A 9,763-nucleotide genomic window follows, 5' to 3' on the forward strand; every position below is an offset into this window, starting at 1 on the left:
AATAAAAATCTTAGAACTGAAAGTTTGACTTTCTCAGACCCTGTAATTATATATATATATATATATATATATATATATATATATATCCATATCCTTAAAGCTCTAACCAGATACTGCCAATTGATAATCATTTTTTTTTCTTTTCATGAGATGTATGCTATGTGTTTTTGTCCCTATACAAACCTATCATTCAATGCACAACATAATTTAAAACGTGTATTATAATTTATTTATTTTTTAAATGAAGTTTATTATATATTGTGCAATCAACCAGTATATTCAAGCAGGTAACAAGTTTTGTGATCTATACACACTGTGCAATGATGAATCATTAAGTGATTAGGTCTATTACCGACCATCAAAAAATAATCTTATAATGTCTTATACTTCTAAAAATCATTTCACAACATATGCCCAGATACCCAATTCTACCATTCTTAGCTGAGGCCTTTGCTCTTAGCTCCCAGTGCAACCACATGGCAGATCTCTACTCTGGCCCCCAACTTCTGCAGCTTATCCAGCCAGATCATTTGCTTAGGGGAAAGGTGATCACTGGGGCCTTTCACTTCCACCAGCTTGAAGTGATGGCTCTTAGAGCTCCACACCACCAAGTCAGGGAGGCTCCCTCAGCAGTATTGAAAGCTAGCAGCCAGGCACCAGCACACACCACTGAGGACAGGACCTCCCAGTCAGGAGAGAAGATCCTGATCTTGGTGAAGAGAGGTGAAAAGATCCTAGCTGATTAGGGAAGACACTCAACCCTCTTGAGCCTGTGAGGTGGTGGCCACCCAGGCCTGCAGGCTCTCTGCGGAGGTACTGTGAGTCAGCTTCAACTTGGCCTGAGCACTGGCCTCCTGCTAGAGAAGAAGCTATCTATGCACAAGTCCAGTGGCGATGCCTGATAGGCATTTCTGAAGACATCAGGGATACCATCCATGAAATTCACATCCACCAGGAGGAGACCAAACAGTGTGCTGAAGGTAGACCCTTCAGCTTGGATACCCTATTCAAAGCTATGACATCTGTAGTGGTCCAGTGCCAGATCCTCCACAGAGCACTGGACTCTGGTGGAGGCAGCAGGGTCCCCAGATTCCACAACAAACATGAACTTGCCCATTCCATGCTGAGGGCATAGTCTGCCTGTGATGGTCATATGCTTAACATCTTCTACAGCTATTTCGGGCAGCCAATGGAAGAGATGCTTGTACTTTATATAGCTTGGGGACACCCACAGGTGCATGGCTTTCTGATAGAGTGAAATGTGGTATGCTGTTCTTAATTCTGGAACCACTAGCCCTTCAGTGATGCACCTTACAGCCTGTTCCAGACGCTTTTAGTATTGGTGCAGATTAAGAGCCAGTTGATCCCACCATTGACTTCTGCTGTCAGGACAATAAATTTCCTGAGAGGAAAGTTTTGAGTTCCTTGACTACTTCCTCATACATGTGAAGTTTATGCAGTATCTCAATAGTCCGAGACAAAATCCTCATGTAAATCCAGCCAATAGTAAAACAGCACAGGAAGCGTGGTAAATCCTCATGGTACTCAGGAAAGTGTGGTTTTTGTTTCTTCCACTCCCTTTTTGAACTGTCAGAGAGCTCCTTAGCTTCTTCCCAGTTCCCAGGGGTCATGGCAGCAGAAATGTCACTTAGCATGTGTGCACCACTGGGTATCTGATAAGATCATCTCTGTCTTGGAAGATTTGGATTTTCCAATTGATGGTATAACTAGGAAATTCCACATGGCCAAGTGAAACCAAAAGCACCATATAGAGCTGACCCTGACCTCCACAAGCACCTTCTTCATCTTCCACAGAGGCAGGCAATGAAAACAGGAGTAAGATCTGAGCAAACACAGCCCAGGGACCTTTGCAGACCCTTAGCAACTGTCTGATTAGGTCTTTAGCTCTTTTTAAGATCACAGCTCCAATTGCAGGCTGACTCCTGCTGAAGGTGCAGACTGAACATTTCTTGGCCAGTCTCAGAAAGGCATTCAACAGCTGCTGTTTTGGTCCACTGGGATTCAGAAAGTGGAAGGTCTTGGCCAGTGCTTTCAGCTCAGGAGCAGAACGGAGTTCAAGGACTTCAGGGAGCTCTTAGAACTCAGATTCCGTCCATAGAAGGTCTGTGTGCTGCAATTCCTCAATCATGGGTATTCAGTCTGGAGCAATCTCTTCATATTCTAACTTGTTCATTTTAATCTAGGTTAACTTAGATTTAAAGAAAATTACATATAACTTGTGACCACTAGCTGACAATTGATAAAATTTGATTGCAACCTCCTTATACCCATCAACAAAGAGCAGGCTGTCATCTTCTTTCTCTAGTATGGCTCTCAGGATCATGAGGAAATTGCGTAGATAGTAAGGATGATCTGGTGCTCCAGCTGTGTTACCAGGAGCACAAAAGCTTGGCCCCAGCTCCAGAGGAATGCTGCAAACCATTCCATTCCTTGGACTTCCTTCATCCTCCACAAGTCCTTGCATGTCACTCTATTTAGAACCGTCATTGTTAGAACTAGATTTTGCCTCTGCACCTAACAACAGTGTTGTAACTTCTGAAGCAATGGTGATTTCCAATTCTGCAAAACTGCACAGCTCATGTTTTTCAACACATTGATCATCTCCTTTTGATACTCTGTTTTACAAGCCCATTTTCTGAAGTGGACTTGAAATTGTTTTTTAGGAGTTAAACCTGGTGAAAATCTGAAGAGAGCCTTATCTGACAACCAGGGCTGAAGGTTAACTTCCCACATTCCTTGGTAGCCTTTTGGCTTTCAGGTTCCATTATTTTATTAGTATTTACCATATATTCAGGAGTATTCTCTTCCTTGACCAAATAACAGGGAAAATGTTTTCCTTTTGAGAACTTTTCAAATTTTCATCTTTATCCTCAATTTTTAAACTGTCATCTGCCAGATTCTTAACAGCTGTGGAACTGGAATTCTGGATAATTACTGGCAAATTCCTCCATCTTACCTAGAGACTTTTCTCCTTCATCAACTTTCTCAACAGTTTAGATGACAGGCTGCCCAAGTAAATCATTTTCACATCATGATTTCTCAACTCTTCTTGGTTTTTGTATACTATGGCATCGTGATTTTTAAAGTAGGGACTGGTGTGTTTTATACCCACTTCCACCAAACCACTCTGACTGGAAGTTAAACTTTTCTTTGGTGAATATAAAGTCGCTGGTGTTACATCTACTAGGCCAAAGTTGGTTACCTGGACCTTGGATGAATCTGAATTCATCAAGCTAACTTGCACTGGGCCAGTCTGAGCAGCAGCATCATCGTCAGCACACACCTCATGGAGATGCTGGTTTAGGTAATATCTGGGAACGATTTTACTACAAACGAGGCAGGCAAGGTTAGTAGGTGGTGTATTGTTAAAATGCAAAATCATAGAGGCATTGTTTTTCATTCTGCCAGCTGATGAGTTTCTACAGAGTCTTTATCTGTCAAGAGATTTCCCTTCTGGCCTTGTGAGTACAGCATCAGGTTAAAGTGTGCGATCCAGGCTGTAATGTGGCACGGCCTAATGTAGAAGACAACATTGTTGACTTTTACTTTTTTGGCTCGAACAAATCAAAGGGAAACTTCTACATAATCTCATGGAAATCCTTTTGGTGAGCACTTCCTAGAAAATAGAACATCAATGGGTTAAAAATGAGTTTGCGATGATGTGGAGTGTACCTAAGGAGAGTCACGTGGAGAGAAAACATTCTCTCAGGCTTTCACAGAGAGCAAATTGTTTGAGCAATGGCTGTGACTCATCCACATGGCTGACACTCACAAAGGATGTACAAACTGCTGTACAGGGTTGCAGGTTCAATCCTGATGGGATTTGACTGTCCTTATCAGACACAAAAGTTATATTTCTTCTAATAAAGGTCTTGCTTTATCTTGATCTTAACCATCAAGCAGAAAAGTATAAACATAAAATATAAAAAGTAAAGCCACATTATTATGCTGAGATATAGAAAGCTCAAGTCAACAAATTTTGACATTGCCAGTTTTATGAAAAACCCACTCCTATTATGGACTACTGGACTCTATTGGGAGGTTCTGCTGAATTCAAGCACCTACAATATTTAAGTGACAATGGAATGCCCTTCTCTGACAAAATTAACCAAAAACATGGGATAGAAATGAATGACCCTTTTATATCTGTATACTCAAAATAGTTAGGATAGATATGCAGCTCCATTCTCTTAACTCAATGAATAGAGAGGTTTGTTATAAAAGTGTTGGAGACATGATATCATGTCTGCATCTTGTACAATGAATAACCTCTAAGACAACAATATGCAATGTATTAATTATTGAAAATGCCAGTAATCAGTTGTGAAACTGTCTCATTGATATTTGTTTTTTCAATGAAATTATTAAATAAAATAAAATGAAATGAAAACGAGTTTGCGGATTATGAGCGTGGACCAGGCCACTGCCCTGTGCAGCGCAGGCTTTGGGCGCACAGCCACACTGGAAGCCGTCGGGCAGTCTCTCTGCATCCCGCACCTGAAAAGAATCTCGCCACCTGGAAGGGGAATTGTAGCCTTTATTTTATTTTTTTTGCATACAAATATTTATTTTGTAGACAAGTTTTCAGGAACATTTAGTGCATAAAGCAATTCCCGACTTCAAAAAAGTAAATTCTGACCATAGCCTCCTCCCTAACCCCTGCCTCAGGACCTTTGTCCAACACAAGATGCCGTCAACCCTGCCCCAGCAGTGGACACGCGTGGCTCCCACCGCTGCCCAGCTAGATCTCTGCAGCACCGGGGCACGTGACTTTCTGGGCCTCTCCTCTCATGCACGACTCGCTGACACATGACCCTCGCCCGCCACCCTTATAATTTATTTTGTTTTACTTAATAATACAAATAGCCAATCAATACCTCTCAGTTGTACTGTGTTCTGTATAAATTATAAGAATTAGATGCCATAACCCAACAACTGTGGAGTTCCTTAATGAAGTATAGAATTTAGGAAAACACAAATAAACACTAGTAATAGAAACACTATTAAGTACAGTTATGCAAACCTATCCAGGAGAAGCAATTCATAATTATATGAAGAGACAAGATTCGAAAATTAAGAAATAGAAAAGAATTAATGAATGTAACTCCAAATTAAATGCTTATTAAATTAGATTTTTGGGCTTCAACTTCCTCAAAAGTCTAATCTGAACATTAATCTCCTTTCTACCATGTTTAATCATTATTATGATGATCAAATGATACAATGTATGTTTAAGGGTTTCGAAAACTGGAAATATGTTTGCAAATTTGAGGAAATATTTTTGTAGTTCTCAAATATTCATGCAGATTATTTCTCCTGTAGAAATTCCACTTCAGTTTTGTGCATTTAAATGTTAACTAAAGAGGGCCAGCCAGATAGCTCAGTGACTAAAGTGCCTCCTTCGGCAGAGCGCAGTGACTGTGGTTCAATCCAACATGTGCTGAGCCAGGATTGAGACTGGATATATATATATATATATATATATATATATTGAAGTCCATTTTGGCAAAAGCTTCTGTGTGCTGTTTTTGACCTATGAGCTCTTATAATCATTTATCAGTATCTCCTTCAAAGTGCCTGGTGTTATTAATTTTTTTCTGATTTATTATATATGTGATCCTCCAAACTATAAGTATTAATTATATACATAGTCTTTGCATATTGACTAACATGATTTCTTCACATTCTGTGGTTTAGTACATATTTATTGTGTTAGATTACAGGACTATTGATAGTTTTATTAACATATACAATACTACTCTATATCATGTGTGGTACTGCTCTCAGAAATGAGCCTTTATTTTATATATAGAAGATTATCAATAGCTATTTTGAAAATCTTTACTCTCAAAGAATCAAATGCACAGAAGAAATGTGCAGATTCCTAGATAGGCACAAATTACCAAAATTGAATCACGAAGTTATAAAAACTTTGAATAACCAAATATCAAACAATGGAATTAATATATATCTCCCAATATTTTCTACACATGTAAAGTTTATATGTTTATGCAAATAGATCTTAAAATACTTATTGCTTTAGTATTTGAAAGTGTGACAAAACAGGGAATTTTGTGTGATAGCTGAAGGTGTTGATCTTTGAGACAGAGAAACTAGAAATATATTCATGAAAAGGCCACATTTGAGTGTGTACCTGAATGAAAGGGCAAGCAATTCAAACACCTGAAAAAGCACATATTAAGTATCTATCAAGCTTTCCCTAATAATTCTGATTCAAACATACAATTTAGTTTTGTAGGTTTTACATATTCATTCATTCATTCATTCATTCTTTATTTATTTTTTTATTTTGAGTTTTAGGACAGGTTCTACAGGATGTACAGTGTATCACTATGTGGATTGGACTCATAGTGATTCTCCTGTTTTCAGCTTCCCAAATGCTGGGATTACAACCACGCACCACCATGCCCAGTCTCAATAGCCATCTCAGTGTGCCCAGGAGTGAGGCTGTTCATATGCTTTCTAAATGCACATTTATATAGGTATTTCTACGTTCCATTCTGTGGTCCACAATGAAGAGTAAATTATACACCATTACTTCCCTTCAGAAGTATTATGAGTTAATAAGTTATGTATATACTAAAGTTGTCTAAGAAGGGACAGAATTTTTCACTAAAATGGCTATATCTATTTAAAATTATTTTAGCAAGTGCTTTGAGATCAAAATAGGTATAAGATACTATTACAATAAAAAATAATATAGCAATTTGCATGGTCAGTGTTGAGGTAAATATCAACGCTATAAAAACTCCATTACTATCCCAAAGAAAGGCTCATGGAAAGGAATCAAAGTGTTTATTACTGCAAAAATTGAACTATCAACCATGGCATTTGCACATACATAATGGAGTGTAATGCAGTGTTTTATAATAGATAAGACAGAACTCACCTTACTTTCTTTTTTTTTCTCTTTTTAGATTTTTTATTTTAATGACAGTAAGAGAAATGAATTTTTATTATCAACTGAATTGTATGGAAAAATCAAACAAAATAAATTAGACCCATGTTAAAACAGAAGGTAAGCTAAGTGTCCAAACATAAGGATATAATGGACACAGATAAGTGTCAACTGCTCAGTCTTTTTTAAGAAGTTGAAGTCTTTCAAATGCAATTTCGCTATGAAGTGGGCCAGATATCAACAGCACATGAGAATGCCGCCTAACAAGGGTGGTGATCAGGGACACGTTTCCTTGGTGCTGCTTTGATGATGTTATCCACATGCAGAATCACCTCTGCTTCCTCAGCTGCACTCAGCAGAACCTGCCGCTTCACTTGGAAGCTTTCTGTTATGCCCAGCAGTGCCATGTCGCCAATGGTACCTTCCTTCATATCTAGTCCAGCAGTTACTCTGTCTTCACTATGAGCAGCTCGGAGCTGGGCCACCAGATCTGCACTGTCATATCCTGCATTGTCAGCTATGATGGTGGGCAACATTCTCAGGGCTTTAGCGAAGGACTCCATCGCAACAGCTTCTTTTCCTGGTGTTCTGCTAGCAAGCTGTATCACAGCATGTGCCATCAGCATCTCAGAACAGCCTCCTCCATAAACTGTTCTCGGATCCTTCACAGTCTGGGCGAGAACGCAAAGAGCATCATGCAACGATCTTTCTGCTTCATCTAGAATTTGTTGAGTGGTGCCACGCAGAACAATGGTACACCTTACTTTCAAAAAGGAATCCAACCCTATGTTGTCTGAAGGTAGTAGAATAAGTCCAAGTTTTTCACAATTCATGCTCACCATAGCACTTTTCTTTGCCATCCAAAAAATGTAGCTTTTAGCTTTTGGCTGAAGATGATGACTCATCATACCCTACTGGTCTGAATTCCTACCACCATGAAGAGTCTGAGATGAGAGATCATTTATCTTTCCTTTTGAAAGAGTTGCATATGCCACTTCTACTTATATTACATTAGCTAGAACCAGAATGCATATCAATATTTAGGCAAAAAGGAAACCAGGAAATATAATTTTAGCAAAGTAATCAAAAACTCAGCTAAGCTTTTAGTAAGAAAAGAAGGAAGAATGAATATTGGCTGAACAACTTGCAGTTTACACTACAGGCAAATATGTGCCTATCAAGAGAATTTTTTTTACTTTCATTTTTTCATAAGTGTTTCATATTGACTGCTATTATCATCAACATCACATCTTAGTTTGGAATAACTATATTTTAAGTGTTTAATGTCTGCATATAGGTTTCAGTGATTGTTTATCATAACAGATTTCTAAATTTATCCATTTTTTATTAACTGAATATACTACCACTAATTGCAATTTCAACCTTGTTTTAAACTGCTTATTAAGCCCTTGAAAAATCCAGTTTTATTTTCACTTATTGTATATTCATATATTCTCTTACTTGCTAGGAATTTCCTGCACAAAGAGCAAATTTGTAACTAAGAATTATTTTCTTTTTCTTTTTTTTTGGGGGGGGGGCGGAACCTGGGATTGAACTCAGGCCTTTGTGCTTATCAGGGAAGCGCTTATTCCACTGAGCCATCTCCCCGGCCCCAATAATTATTTTCTTGGGGGCTGGAGAGATGGCTCAGTGGTCTAAAGCACCTACTTAGAACAAGCTTAGCAAAAGCATCAGGGACCGCGGTTCAATCCCCCAGCACCACATGCCAGCCAGCCCGCCCCCTGGTGGGCTGAGCTGGCCTCTCTCTCTCTCTTTCTCTCTTTCTCTCTCTCTCTCTCTCTCTCTCTCTCTCTCTCTCTCTCTCAAATAAATAAATAAAATTAAAAAAAAATATTTTCTTGATCTTTTGTCAAATTATACAAAAATTAAAAAAAGAAACATAATTGAAAAACCTTATTGCACATTGATCACTATATGCATATGAATTCTGAGTTATAATTTTATATTTCCAGCAATAGCTCACAATAATGTTGTAGATTTAGTAAGTCTACAATGCATATTTTTCAAAATATATATATGCATTGCAAAAATATTAAGGACAATGGAGTGCAGTGAATTTATACTTTTGTGGTTGTATATATGATTAAGTGGCCATATTTTTGGGTCACTTTATCATAGGCAGAAGATCTGACAATCTAAAGAGTATGTGGAATAGACGTGAGCTGGAGAATCAAAAAACTCATAAGCCAACTGAAACTTCTTTGATAAAATCAAACATTTAGAAGATTATTTTTAATCATTTCAAGTAACTTGAAAGGGTAAAATTAAACTCTGTAGAGAACATGGAGATAATTCACGCTATGATTCTTGCTGAAACCATCAAATTTAATTATAAATAGTTGTAAATCAAAGTGAATTTGACAAAAATTAAAAACAGCTAAGCAACTCTGAAAGTTTTTACAAGACTGAAAGAAGAACATATATATACTTCAAGGAAAGAGGTCTTATCAGTTCTGGAGATGGCCTCACCTCCAGGTGGTGTATATTTTTTTAATATGACTAAATGACAATTACTGAAGAGAATGGACTTCAGTAAATGACCCACTCATTTTTAATTCATTCATAATTGTTTTAAGATAAATTAGAGGGAATGTAGTACATGTGATCAAAAAGTAAAGTTTATATAACTAACTGGACCATTTGGTTTGTGAATCCTAAAAGTCTTGTGTAAATTGATACCATGAAGTACTATATCATCATAAGTTTGATACTATATATGGAGCAGATTTCACATCTAAGGTGCATAAGACTTTACACAACCCATCCTGGGTCATTATGCTATATTTTTTATTGCAAATTTTT

General features: G+C 37.8%; 1 pseudogene; it reads right to left on the minus strand.

The window, feature by feature from the left end:
* Positions 1-437: 437 nt before the first annotated feature.
* Positions 438-3,421, minus strand: LOC101561141 (annotated as a pseudogene).
* Between the last annotated feature and the right edge of the window lie 6,342 nt (positions 3,422-9,763).

The sequence above is a fragment of the Octodon degus genome, unplaced genomic scaffold (genome assembly GCF_000260255.1).
Source record: "Octodon degus isolate 3935 unplaced genomic scaffold, OctDeg1.0 scaffold00063, whole genome shotgun sequence".
NCBI lineage: Eukaryota > Metazoa > Chordata > Mammalia > Rodentia > Octodontidae > Octodon > Octodon degus.